Below are 15,697 nucleotides of genomic sequence, written 5' to 3' on the forward strand. Positions count from 1 at the left end.
ATGCCTCATTTTTCATCTCCTTAAGGCTAGGTTCACATTGCGTCAAGTACATGTCGTTAAACGGATCTGTTAAACGCATGTACAGAAAAGGAGCCAATTTGTCGAAAAATCCGCGTCATTTTAACGCTTGCGTTAACGCATTTGACCGCGTTTTTCTCATTTGGATGTCCGTTCACGAAGTATCTGTTTGTCTGCGTTTGTCACTGTCAATAAAATTGTTCTTTTTTTTTTCTCCTTTTGTCATCGTCGGGTGTGGGTGCAGACTCATTCTCCATTTTGAAAGCATTGAGTGAACTTCTGCTAGCAAGATGTTTGTGTCTGAGCTCGTTAGATTTCGCTTAATGCGTTTGCGACTTCGGCAGAGAAAGCGTAGTTCGCAAAGGAAATATTGGATCTACGAAGTGAATTTCTTGCGGAATACATATGGTGCCTTTCACACCCTGTATGTTCAGCTTCGGGATCATCCCTCCAAATTCCAACGCTATCTACGGATGTCCATTGAGACCTTTGATGTTCTGCTCTCACATGTGAAGGATGAGATACATCATCATCGCAGCACTTTCCGTGAAAGCATCTGTGCGGAGCAACATTTAGTAGTGACTGTGAGGTAATTATATAATTTTTTATCATTCTATTGACAAAGACTAGATCTAGGTATCGTGGGGCATAATGCTCATTTAGCAATTGTATATTCTATTGTATCTAGCCTTTTAGTTGTCCTTTAAAATCCTAAACATTTTTTTTTGTTTGTTTTTGAATGCCGACAGATATCTGGCTACCGGAGAATCTTTCGCGTCACTGCATTATCAATTTAGACTTGGGAAGTCAACAATTTGCCAACTGGTTCGGGAAACTTGTGATGCCATTTGGAACAACTTGCAACCACTTGTGCTACCAACACTGACATCAGAAATGAGGCTAGCGATTTCCCAACAGTTCGAGGATGTGGCTTATTTCCCCCATTGTATTGGTGCCATGGACGGCAAGCACATTCGGATTCAGAAACCAGCGCATAGTGGGTCACTATACTATAACTATAAAAAATACTTTTCTATTGTATTGATGGCTATTGCGGATGCAAGATACCGTTTTGTTGCTGTGGATATTGGTGCGTATGGCCAGACTAACGATTCCAGAGTCTTCAGAGACTCCAACATGGGGAGATGTTTGTACAGCAACAATTTTAACATACCCTCATCACAACCTCTACCGGGGACCGAAGAACCAAGTTTGCCCTATGTTTTAGTTGGTGATGAGGTGTTCCAACTTGGACAAAATCTCCTCAAGCCGTACTCAAGCCGTAGTCTAAACTCCACCAGGCACATTTTTAATTATCGCTTGAGAAGGGCAAGACGTTATGTGGAGTGTGCCTTTGGGATTTTGACATTAAAATGGCGAATTTTACTAACTTGCATGCAACTGCAACCTGAAAATGTGGACCGTGTTGTGAAGGCATGCATATGTCTGCACAATTTTGTTGCCAGACATGAACCCCAGGTGGTTGACCCCGATGAATGTGAGTCAAACCTCATTAGCATTGAATCGACTGCTGTTTGGTCTACAGCTCAAATAATGAGGATTCGTGATCAATTTGCACATTACTTCACACATGAAGGCCATGTTCCATGGCAAGACAGACAAATTATTTAAAGTCTAAAGTTGTATCCTGATGTTTTGCTGAAATGTGTGGGGCTTTTTTTGTTTGTTTTATTTCCCACAACCGTATGTCGTGTAAAAATTAACATTCAAGTTATTATGTTGTGTTAAAAGTTAAAGTCATACAAGAATCTTACATAACCCTACAGTTCTGTTCGGGTCATAGTGACCCGAACAGACTTTTTGTGGCCCTGTAGATTTTTTTCTGTAAGTCTATAAAACTTGAGACTCCTTGACTTTTCCTCATTTGGGGGGACCTACCTATGAGTATTTTTTTTTTTTTTTTTTTCCGTTTACTTTTTGCTACACGCAAAAAGTTACACTTGTTGTGTTCGGGTCATAGTGACCCGACATCGTTTTTTCCAGCTGTGAGGCCATATTTTCAGTGAAATAAAGGAGTTATAACCTCAGTTGGGTCTATTTATTGCATCTACTATTGTATATCAATTGATTTTTTTCCTAAATTATTTCAATGGGGTCGTACGCACGCTCTACCAGGGGTATGCATTGAGATCTGCGCACCATAAAAATGGCTTTATATTGATTATTTTTGGTGCGCAGTCTATTCTAAAATGTAGAGTGCATCCGGAGAGATCACTAGGTGTGCACTACACGTGTATATTATGCGCAGAACGGACTGCTCAGAACGCGCTGTCTAAGACGGGTTTTTTTTGTAAATCTGAGATGTAAAGTCTTGCAAATAATTTTTTTGGGCAAGTAAGTCTGTCTTCCTGGCTTATCTGCTTGTTTTCAGAAGTTTTCAAAATGATTTGATTGTTTTGATTTTTTTTTTTTTTACAAAAATATGTGTATTTTTCTATTTTCGTTTTGCTCATTGATCTGTTTTTTCAAAATAAAAACAAAAAAAAAGATTTCTAGTTCATTTTTCTTTTTTTTACTACCAAACATGTTCCCAAACAGTCTAGTAAGCAAAAAGTATAAAAAAAATGGAGTTAGAGTGTCTAAAATCAAGGTTTAAGATAAGCCGGGTCATAGTGACCGGAACACTACAAGTGTATAGTAAATGCGAACAAAACAGCAGGGTTTTAAAGAGTTTACTAAATGTTTTGGAATTTGTACGAACAAACTGTTGCTAGACAAGTTTAACATATGATATCACATAGGGATGTAAAAAACCCCACACAAAATTGGGTGCCCCCCAAAAAATTAACCAAGAAAACTTGAAACGCAGTAATTGCACCTGGCTGGGGACAGTGAACAGTACTATAGACTGTGGTATTGCGCGGGTGGATTGTCTGCCCAACTGTATGATGGACTGCTACTTTGTCACTGATGTTCCATGCTTGTTTCACCCCGGCCTCTATATTGAGGGTTGTAGGCCGTCATGTCAATGCTTCTTGTTCGCGATGGAGCGGGTTCCTGGGGGCCCATAAATTCCTCAAGAAGGTCATTCAGTCTTTGCCTAAACATAAGGTTTCTGTGTGCCGGGATATTTTGAGCTACAGGCACATAGGACAAAAAAGGAGCTTCCACTCATTTGCAGAATATACCTGTACAGACTTGCGGGATTGCAAGTCGGTAATTTCCCGCCTCAGGTCTTTGAGTTCACTACGACACATGTCCTCCACCCATTGGAGTCCATCGACAATAATGGCATCAGCTTCATCTTTTTGTGATGCTCGCTTCTGTCCACGCTGTGATTGCAACCGGGCACTCACACCAGAAGATCTCCACAGATCGTGGCTCGCTGATGCCAGACACATCTTCAGCGCCCGTCTGCTGGCTTGGTTCCAGTGGAGATGGCTCCAGTTCCTCTGCCTGTCTAGGCGCTGCGGTACTGCATATCGTGCTTTAACCCCCCCCAAAAATTATTTTTTTTCTTTAATTAAACTATTTTGTCTTGCACACAGACCTATTTGTACTTACGAGCGCTGAGACAGTTTTTTGCAGAAAGAGCAATTGGTCGTAATGCACATACGGGGTCACCCGTTTGACACCTGATCCGCTTGGTGGATTTTGACTGTTGCGGTAGTCACGGACAAAGCGATCCCTTATCGATTTCCAACGGGTATGGAGTAGGACCGCATCGGCTTTAAATTTTAAAAAAAGATTAAAAAAAAAAGATATATAAATAGTAGGTAGATAGTTCTTATATTGATAGTTTAAAAATAGTGGATAGTTAGTTAAGATAGTTAATATATAGATTGTAGATAGATAGTTGATAGATAGTAGTTATTAGATAGATGATAGATGATAGATAGATGATAGAGAAATAGTTTAGAAATAGTGTATAGATAGTTGAGAGTTGAGATATAGATAGTAGACAACAAGTGGATAGGTAGTGATATAAAAGGAGAACCGAGAGTCAAAACTGGCCAATAAAGGTTCACAAAAAGTTGTATTTATTGAAAAAGATCGGTCACATAAACACCAGTGTACCATACAATAATAAATAATTAGTAAAAAAATACGTAGCAACTACATCCATGAATACATCAAAATGATCCAGGTGCAAAAACAGGACAGGGGTAAGTATAATAGACACTGTTTTAAATCATACGTACAGAAGTAAATGCCATCCACACATGAGGTATGCTATTTAAGGCTTGCGATGATTAGACCAAGTGGTATGCTTCATATTAGCGGTATTCTAAGAATCACCACATGTCACAAATATACCGGTAATAGCATATAAATAAACAAGTGAATTACCCATGTGTGTAAAGAAGTCCTGTCTGAGTCCTGGGTCACGTACCCCAACGCGCATTTCGCGTTCAATCATTATCGCTTCCTCAGGGGGTCTAAACATAAGGTTTCTGTGTGCCGGCATATTTTGAGCTACAGGCACATAGAACAAAAAAAGGAGCTTCCACTCATTTGCAGAATATACAGACTCGCGGGATTGCAAGTCGGTAATTTCCCGCCTCAGGTCTTTGAGTTCACTACAACACATGTCCTCCACCCGTTGGAGGCCACAATAATGGCATCAGCTTCATCTTTTTGTGATGCTCGCTTCTGTCCACGCTGTGATTGCAAACGGGCACTCACACCAGAAGCAACAGTGCTTCTCTCCACAGATCGTGGCTCGCTGATGCCAGACACATCTTTAGCACCTGTCTGCTGGCTTGGTTCCAGTGGAGATGGCTCCAGTTCCTCTGCCTGTCTAGGCGCTGCGGTACTGCATATCGTGCTGTAACCCCCCAAAAAAAATTAATTATTTTCTTTAATTAAACTATTTTGTCTCGCACACAGACCTATTTGTACTTACGAGCGCTGAGACACTGTTTTTTGCAGAAAGAGCAATTGGTCGTAATGCACATATGGGGTCACCCGTTTGGCACCTGATCCGCTTGGTGGATTTTGACTGTTGCGGTAGTCACGGACAAAGTGATCCCTTATCGATTTCCAACGGGTATGGACCGCATCGGCTTTAAATTTTAAAAAAAGATTAAAAAAAAAAAAAGTTATATAAATAGTAGGTAGATAGTTCTTATATTGATAGTTTAAAAATAGTGGATAGTTAGTTAAGATAGTTAATATATAGATTGTAGATAGATAGTTGATAGATAGTAGTTATTAGATAGATGCTAGATGATAGATAGATGATAGATGATAAATAGTTTAGAAATAGTGTATAGATAGTTGAGAGTGAGATATAGATAGTAGACAACAAGTGGATAGGTAGATTGCAGATAGATAGGAGAGAAAAAGATAAATTTTTTGTTTGATAGTTTTCTAAGATTTACATTTAAAAAAAAAACAAAAAACGGTTTGACTGTTTGCTTTCTTTACATTTTGCAATTTAACATCACCAATATTTACCATTTTTTTTCTTTGAGGTTGACGACTTCTCCATGTATCGGGGATCGAAGTGACATATAATTTGATCCCACAACTTTCGGTTCTTCACGATGTCATGGTGGGAGCTGTCGCTTTGGTCCCATATTGAGGGGTTGGCTTCCACAAGGTTGATCAGTGTCTCGTTGTGAATGGTCAACGGCTCTTCGTCAACCACAATCCTTTTTTTTTTGGTCGCTGACTTGGACTATGTAAACACAAAACATTACGTTGAAAGGTTCAATTTCACTTGATGGCTAGACTGATAGATACAGAGATAGATAGATAGATAGATAGATAGATAGATAGATAGATAGATAGATAGATAGATAGATACATAGATAGATAGACTGATAGATACATAGATAGATAGATAGATAGATAGATACATAGATAGAGCGATAGATAGATACATAGATATATAGATACATTGATAGAACGATAGATAGATACATAGATAGATGGATACATAGATAGAGCGATAGAGCGATAGATAGATAGATAGATAGATAGATAGATAGATAGAGCGAAAGATAGAGAGAGCGAGATAGATAGTGGATAGATAGTTTATAGATATAGTAGATAGAAAGTGAATAGATAGATTGTAGATAAATATTGGATAGAAAATTTCTAGTTTTATATTTACCACTGGCAGTTGTGGCGACGACAGACGGCGAGGAACCTTCTTTCTCTTGTGTCCTCCGTGTGCCACAACCTATTGTGTATGCAAATGGAAAAAAATAAAACTACATTTCTTGGATCAATAAATTATGCCTGCAAAACTAAAAATGTGTGCCATGTACCTTTGTGGGTTTTGCCTGTTTTTTTGGGGGGGGGCCTAGCAGCCTTGGGCTCCGAAGACTCCTATTTGCAATAAAAACATGATTATACACGTGCTTAGCTCAATACACTGGAGTTTCACACAACTTTTTGTGGTTTTAGTGCAAGCCTACCGACTGGGAAGCAAAAACCGCAGACACGCTGCTGCTGCTGCTTCCCTCACTATCCGACATCTGCAACAAAGCAATACATTTTTAGTACACACACATCCGACGGACAATACAGACTCCCATGATGTATACAGAGATATATAATATATACAAATGTACTTACATTTCCTGTGATCTCTTGCAAGACACTTTCTCTCTCACGTGCAGCAGGCCTCAGTGTGCTAGGGACATTAATGGCCGAAATCATATTTCTTGTCACAAGACCACATGGACCACCCTCAAACGCTATTAAAACGTATAGTTCTATTTGGAAATTTTTTATGATTTGCGTCTGGCTGCATTTGCCATAGCCATCAATGGCAGAATTAACGCTTCCGTTAGTATTGCGTTAGCTTGGCCGGACCCGAAAAAGCTGCAAGCTGCGTTCCAAGGTCCATCAGAAAAAAACGTTATGTTACAAACGCATGCCAATTTTGGCATGTGTCACGATGCGTCAGACAATGCAAGTCTATGGGCGTGTTAGTATGTGCGTTATATTGCGTTTTCATTACTTTAAAACGTGTCCATTAGACGGACTCACCTAGCGCAATGTGAACCTAGCATAATACACATTTTTTCATCTTTTTGCAGGGTTCAGCCAAATCCTTTACTGTTGGTTGGATGTTTTGGGGTATCTGTGATATGGAGTGCACTCGTATAGTGCAGGGCAGCCCGCCTGATCTAATAGTATGGGCATCAACAATAGGCTGTAAGCAAGACACTGTGCATCACACATAGCTGTGTGACTGGTGCCCTATGCAAACTTCATCTGTGCGCAATTTCAATATTAGGTAACCCCCCTCCCATGAATTGGGAGATCTGTGAGTGGCTGCTACAGCAGTATTTTGCACTTGTGCTTTTTGCTCAATCTAGCTGTAGTAGACTGAAGAGCAAAAATCTCTTGATATCTCTAGACAGGTGAAAAAATGTTAATAGTAGTGTTGAGCGATACCGTCCGATACTTGAAAGTATCGGTATCGGAAAGTATCGGCCGATACCGGCAAAATATCGGATCCAATCCGATACCGATACCCGATACCAATACAAGTCAATGGGACTCAAGTATCGGACGGTATCCCTGATGGTTCCCAGGGTCTGAAGGAGAGGAAACTCTCCTTCAGGCCCTGGGAACCATATAAATGTGTAAAAGAAAGAATTAAAATAAAAAATATCGCTATACTCACCTCACCGACGCAGCCGGGACTTCAGCGAGGGAACCGGCAGCGTTGTTTGTTTAAAAATCGCGCTATTACTTGGTTACGTGAATTCCCGGCTTGTGATTGGTCAGGTCGGCCATGTTGCCGGGACGCGGACCAATCACAGCAAGCCGTGACGAAATTACGTCACGGCTTGCTGTGATTGGTCCGCGTCCCGGCAATATGGCCGCCCTGACCAATCACAAGCCGGGACGTCACGGGAGGCTGGACACGCGCTCATTTTAAAATGGGCGCGTGTCCAGCCTCCCGTGACGTCACGGCTTGTGATTGGTTGCGCCGCGATCAACCAATCACAAGCCGAGAGGCTGGACGCGCTCATTTTGAAATGGGCGCGTGTCCAGCCTCCCGGCATGTGATTGGTTGACCGCGACGCAACCAATCACAAGCCGTGACGTCACGGGAGGCTGGACACGCGCCCTTTTTAAAATGAGCGCGTTTCCAGCCTCCCGTGACGTCACGGCTTGTGATTGGTTAATGGCGGCCATGTTGCCGGGACGCGGACCAATCACAGCAAGCCGTGACGTATTTTCGTCACGGCTTGCTGTGATTGGTCCGCGGCCCGGCAACATGGCCGCCCTGACCAATCACAAGCCGGGACTTCGCGTAACCATGTAAAAGCGGGAATTTTAAACAAACAACGCTGCCGGTTCCTGCGCTGAGGTCCCGGCTGCGTCGGACAGGTGAGTATAGCGATATTTTTTATTTTAATTCTCTATTTTACACATTTTAACATTAATGTTGTTCCGATACCCGATACCCGATACCACAAGATTATCGGAATCCCGGTATCGGAATTCCGATACAGCAAGTATCGGCCGATACCCGATACTTGCAGCATCGGAATGCTCAACACTAGTTAATAGCACATGCAAAATTTTTACAAAAATTGTCACAAACAGCAACTTTACCTCCAGCAAAACTAACATCTACAATATCGCTCCTAAAACTGTATGACCAACCTTAAAGTAATACTCCATGTTTGGTCTAAAAAAGTGACTATACGATTTCATGCATAGTCACCCTACCTGATGTCCCCTGTTTGACTCCCACTGACTCGTCTGCTCAACTATGTGTTTCATTCCTTTTTCTTACTAAAAGTATAATTCTCACCATCCATGTCTTTCTTCTTTCCAAGGCAATGAAGGTATGGTCTAGACTCACCATAGCACTCCTCATACCACAGCGGCAACCTACTTGGAACCAAGAGAAATGGCCCTCCGATCTAAGGAGCCAGAGGCTAGACAATTGAGGGCACAAGGCAGAGTGACCAGGTATGGACTGGGGCTGAAATTCAGCCCTGGCATTTGAAATCACACAGGCCCATGTTGTCCCCGTCCCATGAACCAGATGGGATATATTATTAATATTACCCTGGATGGAGGAAAGGAAGATTTTCTACAAGACCAATATTTCTAATGATATCAGTGGCCTGCTGGGGTAAGTGACAGAGTCAGCGACTTTGTGCTCCATCACAACTCTTAACAGTATGGGTGTCTTGAGAACACCAATTCTGTTAGCAGTGTAGCGACAAGGCAGCCCATGACCAGACAGGCCCTTCTGGCATTTGCCAGAATTGCCAGATGGCCAGTCCGGTCCTGAGAGTGACTATTGTTGTGAATTTGCTTTTTGCTCCCTCTAGTGGTTACTAGTTTTTTGACTCTGGTTTTTCTGTCATTCCTTTTATCCGCACCTGGGTCGTTAGTTAGGGGTGTTGCTATATAAGCTCCCTGGACCTTCAGTTCAATGCCTGGCAACGTAGTTATCAGAGCTAGTCTGCTGTGCTCTTGTCTACTGATCCTGGTTCCAGTTATATCAGCTAAGTCTGCCTTTTGCTTTTTGCTATTTGTTTTGGTTTTGTATTTTTGTCCAGCTTGTTCCTAATCTATATCCTGACCTTTGCTGGAAGCTCTAGGGGGGCTGGTGTTCTCCCCCCGGACCGTTAGACGGTTCGGGGGTTCTTGAATTTCCAGTGTGGATTTTGATAGGGTTTTTGTTGACCATATAAGTTACCTTTCTTTATTCTGCTATCAGTAAGCGGGCCTCTCTGTGCTAAACCTGGTTCATTTCTGTGTTTGTCATTTCCTCTTACCTCACCGTCATTATTTGTGGGGGGCTTCTATCCAGCTTTGGGGTCCCCTTCTCTGGAGGCAAGAAAGGTCTTTGTTTTCCTCTACTAGGGGTAGCTAGATTCTCCGGCTGGCGCGTGTCATCTAGAATCAACGTAGGAATGATCCCCGGCTACTTCTAGTGTTGGCGTTAGGAGTAGATATATGGTCAACCCAGTTACCACTGCCCTATGAGCTGGATTTTTGTATTCTGCAGACTTCCACGTTCCTCTGAGACCCTCGCCATTGGGGTCATAACAGTTTGCCAGGCCAGTATTAAATGTTTAATGCATTGCAGAAGAGGGATTATAAGAAAGAAGATTCTGAGTTTTTTTTTTTTTTCTTCTTCCCCTTTACCTCAGAGTGGCTATGCTTGCTGCAGACATGAATGTCCAGACCTTGATTACAAGTGTAGACCAGCTGGCTACTCGTGTGCAGGGCATACAAGACTATGTTATCAGAAATCCTAGGTCAGAACCTAAAATACCGATTCCTGAACTGTTTTCCGGAGACAGGTTTAAGTTTAGGAATTTCGTGAATAATTGTAAATTGTTTTTGTCCCTGAGACCCTGTTCATCTGGAGATTCTGCTCAGCAAGTAAAAATTGTTATTTCGTTCTTACGGGGCGACCCTCAGGATTGGGCTTTTTCGCTGGCGCCAGGAGATCCGGCATTGGCTGATCTTGATGCGTTTTTTCTGGCGCTCGGTTTACTTTATGAGGAACCCAATCTTGAGATTCAGGCAGAAAAGGCCTTGCTGGCTATGTCTCAGGGGCAGGACGAGGCTGAAGTGTATTGCCAAAAATTTCGGAAATGGTCCGTGCTGACACATTGGAACGAGTGTGCACTGGCCGCTAATTTTAGAAATGGCCTTTCTGAAGCCATTAAGAATGTTATGGTGGGTTTTCCCATTCCCACAGGTCTGAATGATACTATGGCACTGGCTATTCAAATTGACCGGCGGTTGCGGGAGCGCAAAACCGCAAATTCCCTCATGGTGTTGTCTGAACAGACACCTAATTCGGTGCAATGTGATAGAAAAACCGCAAATTCCCTCATGGTGTTGTCTGAACAGACACCTGATTTAATGCAATGTGATAGAATCCTGACTAGAAATGAGCGGAAAATTCATAGACGCCAGAATGGCTTGTGCTACTACTGTGGTGATTCTACACATGTTATCTCAGCATGCTCTAAACGTATAGCTAAGGTTGTTAGTCCTGTCACCGTTGGTAATTTGCAACCTAAATTTATTCTGTCTGTAACTTTGATTTGCTCACTGTCATCTTATCCTGTCATGGCGTTTGTAGATTCAGGTGCTGCCCTGAGTCTCATGGATCTCTCATTTGCTAAGCGCTGTGGTTTTACTCTTGAACCATTAGAAAATCCTATTCCTCTTAGGGGTATTGATGCTACACCATTGGCAGCAAATAAACCGCAGTATTGGACACAGGTTACCATGTGCATGAATCCTGAACACCGCTAGGTGATACGTTTCCTGGTTTTACATAAAATGCATGATTTGGTTGTTTTAGGGCTGCCATGGTTACAGACCCATAATCCAGTCCTGGACTGGAAGGCTATGTCAGTCTCAAGTTGGGGCTGTCGTGGTATTCATGGGGATTCCCTGCCTGTGTCTATTGCTTCTTCTACGCCTTCGGAAGTTCCGGAGTATTTGTCTGATTATCAGGATGTCTTCAGTGAGTCTGAGTCCAGTGCACTGCCTCCTCATAGGGACTGTGACTGTGCTATAGATTTGATCCCGGGCAGTAAGTTTCCTAAGGGAAGACTGTTTAATCTGTCGGTACCTGAACATACCGCTATGCGTTCATATATCAAGGAGTCTCTGGAGAAGGGACATATTCGTCCGTCTTCTTCCCCTCTTGGTGCGGGATTCTTTTTTGTGGCAAAAAAGGACGGATCTTTGAGACCTTGTATTGATTATCGGCTTTTGAATAAGATCACTGTCAAATTTCAGTATCCTTTGCCGCTGTTGTCTGACTTGTTTGCCCGGATTAAGGGTGCCAAGTGGTTCACCAAGATAGACCTTCGTGGTGCGTACAACCTTGTGCGCATTAAGCAAGGTGATGAATGGAAAACCGCATTCAATACGCCCGAAGGTCATTTTGAGTACTTAGTGATGCCTTTTGGGCTCTCCAATGCGCCTTCAGTTTTTCAGTCCTTTATGCATGACATTTTCCGGAAGTATCTGGATAAATTTTTGATTGTTTATCTGGATGATATTTTGGTTTTTTCTGATAATTGGGATTCGCATGTGGAGCAGGTCAGGTTGGTCTTTAAAATTTTGCGTGAAAATTCTTTGTTTGTCAAGGGCTCAAAGTGTCTCTTTGGTGTACAGAAGGTTCCCTTTTTGGGGTTCATTTTTTCCCCTTCTGCTGTGGAGATGGACCCAGTCAAGGTCCGAGCTATTCTTGATTAGACTCAGCCCTCGTCAGTTAAGAGTCTTCAGAAGTTCTTGGGCTTCGCTAACTTCTACCGTCGTTTTATCGCTAATTTTTCTAGCATTGTGAAACCTTTGACGGATATGACCAAGAAGGGCTCCGATGTAGCTAACTGGGCTCCTGCTGCCGTGGAGGCTTTCCAGGAGTTGAAACGCCGGTTTACTTCGGCGCCTGTTTTGTGCCAGCCTGACGTCTCACTTCCCTTTCAGGTTGAGGTGGATGCTTCGGAGATTGGGGCAGGGGCCGTTTTGTCGCAGAGAGGCCCTGGTTGCTCTGTTATGAAACCTTGTGCCTTTTTCTCTAGGAAGTTTTCGCCTGCCGAGCGAAATTATGATGTGGGCAATCGGGAGTTGTTGGCCATGAAATGGGCATTTGAGGAGTGGCGTCATTGGCTCGAGGGTGCTAAGCATCGTGTGGTGGTCTTGACTGATCACAAAAATCTGATGTATCTCGAGTCTGCTAAACGCCTTAATCCGAGACAGGCCCGCTGGTCATTGTTTTTCTCCCGCTTTGATTTTGTTGTCTCGTATTTACCAGGTTCAAAGAATGTGAAGGCCGATGCTCTTTCCAGGAGCTTTGTGCCTGATGCTCCTGGAGTCACTGATCCTGTTGGTATTCTTAAAGATGGAGTTATCTTGTCAGCTATTTCTCCGGATCTGCGACGTGTGTTGCAGAGATTTCAGGCTGATAGGCCTGAGTCTTGTCCACCAGACAGACTGTTTGTCCCGGATAAGTGGACCAGCAGAGTCATTTCCGAGGTTCATTCCTCGGTGTTGGCAGGTCACCCGGGAATTTTTTGCACCAGAGATCTGGTGGCCAGGTCCTTTTGGTGGCCTTCCTTGTCAAGGGATGTGCGGTCATTTGTGCAGTCCTGTGGGACTTGTGCTCGAGCTAAGCCTTGCTGTTCTCGTGCCAGCAGTTTGCTCTTGCCCTTGCCTGTCCCGAAGAGACCTTGGACACATATCTCCATGGATTTCATTTCTGATCTTCCGCTATCTCAGGGCATGTCCGTTATCTGGGTGATATGTGATCGCTTCTCCAAGATGGTCCATTTGGTTCCTTTGCCTAAGCTGCCTTCCTCTTCCGATCTGGTTCCTGTGTTTTTCCAGAACGTGGTTCGTTTGCACGGCATCCCTGAGAATATTGTGTCAGACAGAGGATCCCAGTTCGTTTCCAGGTTCTGGCGATCCTTTTGTAGTAGGATGGGCATTGATTTGTCGTTTTCGTCTGCTTTCCATCCTCAGACTAATGGACAGACGGAGCGAACCAATCAGACTTTGGAGGCTTATTTGAGGTGTTTTGTCTCTGCTGATCAGGACGATTGGGTGACATTCTTGCCATTGGCTGAGTTTGCCCTTAATAATCGGGCTAGTTCCGCCACCTTGGTTTCGCCTTTTTTCTGCAACTCTGGTTTCCATCCTCGCTTTTCTTCGGGTCATGTGGAGCCTTCTGACTGTCCTGGGGTGGATTCTGTGGTGGATAGGTTGCAGCAGATCTGGAATCATGTGGTGGACAACTTGAAGTTGTCACAGGAGAAGGCTCAGCGCTTTGCCAACCGCCGTCGCGGTGTGGGTCCCCGACTACGCGTTGGGGATTTGGTATGGCTTTCTTCCCGCTTTGTTCCTATGAAGGTCTCCTCTCCCAAATTTAAACCTCGTTTTATTGGGCCTTACAAGATATTGGAAATCCTTAATCCTGTATCTTTTCGTCTGGATCTTCCTGTGTAGTTTGCTATTCACAATGTATTTCATAGGTCCTTGTTGCGGCGGTACATTGTGCCTGTAGTTCCTTCTGCTGAGCCTCCTGCTCCGGTGTTGGTTGAGGGCGAGTTGGAGTACGTGGTGGAGAAGATCTTGGATTCTCGCCTCTCCAGGCGGAGGCTTCAGTACCTGGTCAAGTGGAAGGGCTATGGTCAGGAGGATAATTCCTGGGTGGTCGCCTCTGATGTTCATGCTGCCGATTTAGTTCGTGCCTTTCATGCCGCTCATCCTGATCGCCCTGGTGGTCGTGGTGAGGGTTCGGTGACCCCTCACTAAGGGGGGGGTACTGTTGTGAATTTGCTTTTTGCTCCCTCTAGTGGTTACTAGTTTTTTGACTCTGGTTTTTCTGTCATTCCTTTTATCCGCACCTGGGTCGTTAGTTAGGGGTGTTGCTATATAAGCTCCCTGGACCTTCAGTTCAATGCCTGGCAACGTAGTTATCAGAGCTAGTCTGCTGTGCTCTTGTCTACTGATCCTGGTTCCAGTTATATCAGCTAAGTCTGCCTTTTGCTTTTTGCTATTTGTTTTGGTTTTGTATTTTTGTCCAGCTTGTTCCTAATCTATATCCTGACCTTTGCTGGAAGCTCTAGGGGGGCTGGTGTTCTCCCCCCGGACCGTTAGACGGTTCGGGGGTTCTTGAATTTCCAGTGTGGATTTTGATAGGGTTTTTGTTGACCATATAAGTTACCTTTCTTTATTCTGCTATCAGTAAGCGGGCCTCTCTGTGCTAAACCTGGTTCATTTCTGTGTTTGTCATTTCCTCTTACCTCACCGTCATTATTTGTGGGGGGCTTCTATCCAGCTTTGGGGTCCCCTTCTCTGGAGGCAAGAAAGGTCTTTGTTTTCCTCTACTAGGGGTAGCTAGATTCTCCGGTTGGCGCGTGTCATCTAGAATCAACGTAGGAATGATCCCCGGCTACTTCTAGTGTTGGCGTTAGGAGTAGATATATGGTCAACCCAGTTACCACTGCCCTATGAGCTGGATTTTTGTATTCTGCAGACTTCCACGTTCCTCTGAGACCCTCGCCATTGGGGTCATAACAGACTATGCATGTAAAACATATAGTCTCTTTTCAGTCCCGTTCTAGCTGTTGAATTTAATTTGCCCAAACTGAAATATACCTTTAAGTTGAATTAGATATGTCTCCGAATAATCCAATTCGAAATATAAAAATGATTTAAAGTGTATCTTACATCTGGTTAGACTGGTATATTTACACTGAATATCCATGTACGTAGGGCTGAAGCTCCATTTATTGATTGCTTATTTTAATATCAGATATTTAAACCTGTCAGGTAGGAAAATGCTATTAACTTGCAAACATAGGTTTAATCTGCATGTTAATAGCGAAAAGAAGGTGTCCGTCTGCTGTAGTGAAAAAGTAGAACCTGAAAAAAAACTTAATTTAACTTAATTTCTCCCAGGAGTCACTGGCTTTCAGTCATACAGGTGTGCCAGTGTGGATCCAGTTATCATTCACTATACTGTGAGCTGTGGTTGCAATCCCAGTCAGGCACTGTGAATGACAGCTCGCTCATCAGTGCTTCAGTGCTACACTGGCTGTCAGTCAATGTGCCAGAGTGTGCTTACAGCCGCCACTCACAGTATGGTGACCGATAAGTGGAGTAACACCGGCACGCCGGTATGACTGAAAGCCAGTAGCTCCCGGGAGAAATAATGTTAATTTTCTCTCAGGTGCCACACTTTAGT

This window comes from Ranitomeya variabilis, chromosome 5 (genome assembly GCF_051348905.1).
Source record: "Ranitomeya variabilis isolate aRanVar5 chromosome 5, aRanVar5.hap1, whole genome shotgun sequence".
In the NCBI taxonomy this organism is placed as follows: domain Eukaryota; kingdom Metazoa; phylum Chordata; class Amphibia; order Anura; family Dendrobatidae; genus Ranitomeya; species Ranitomeya variabilis.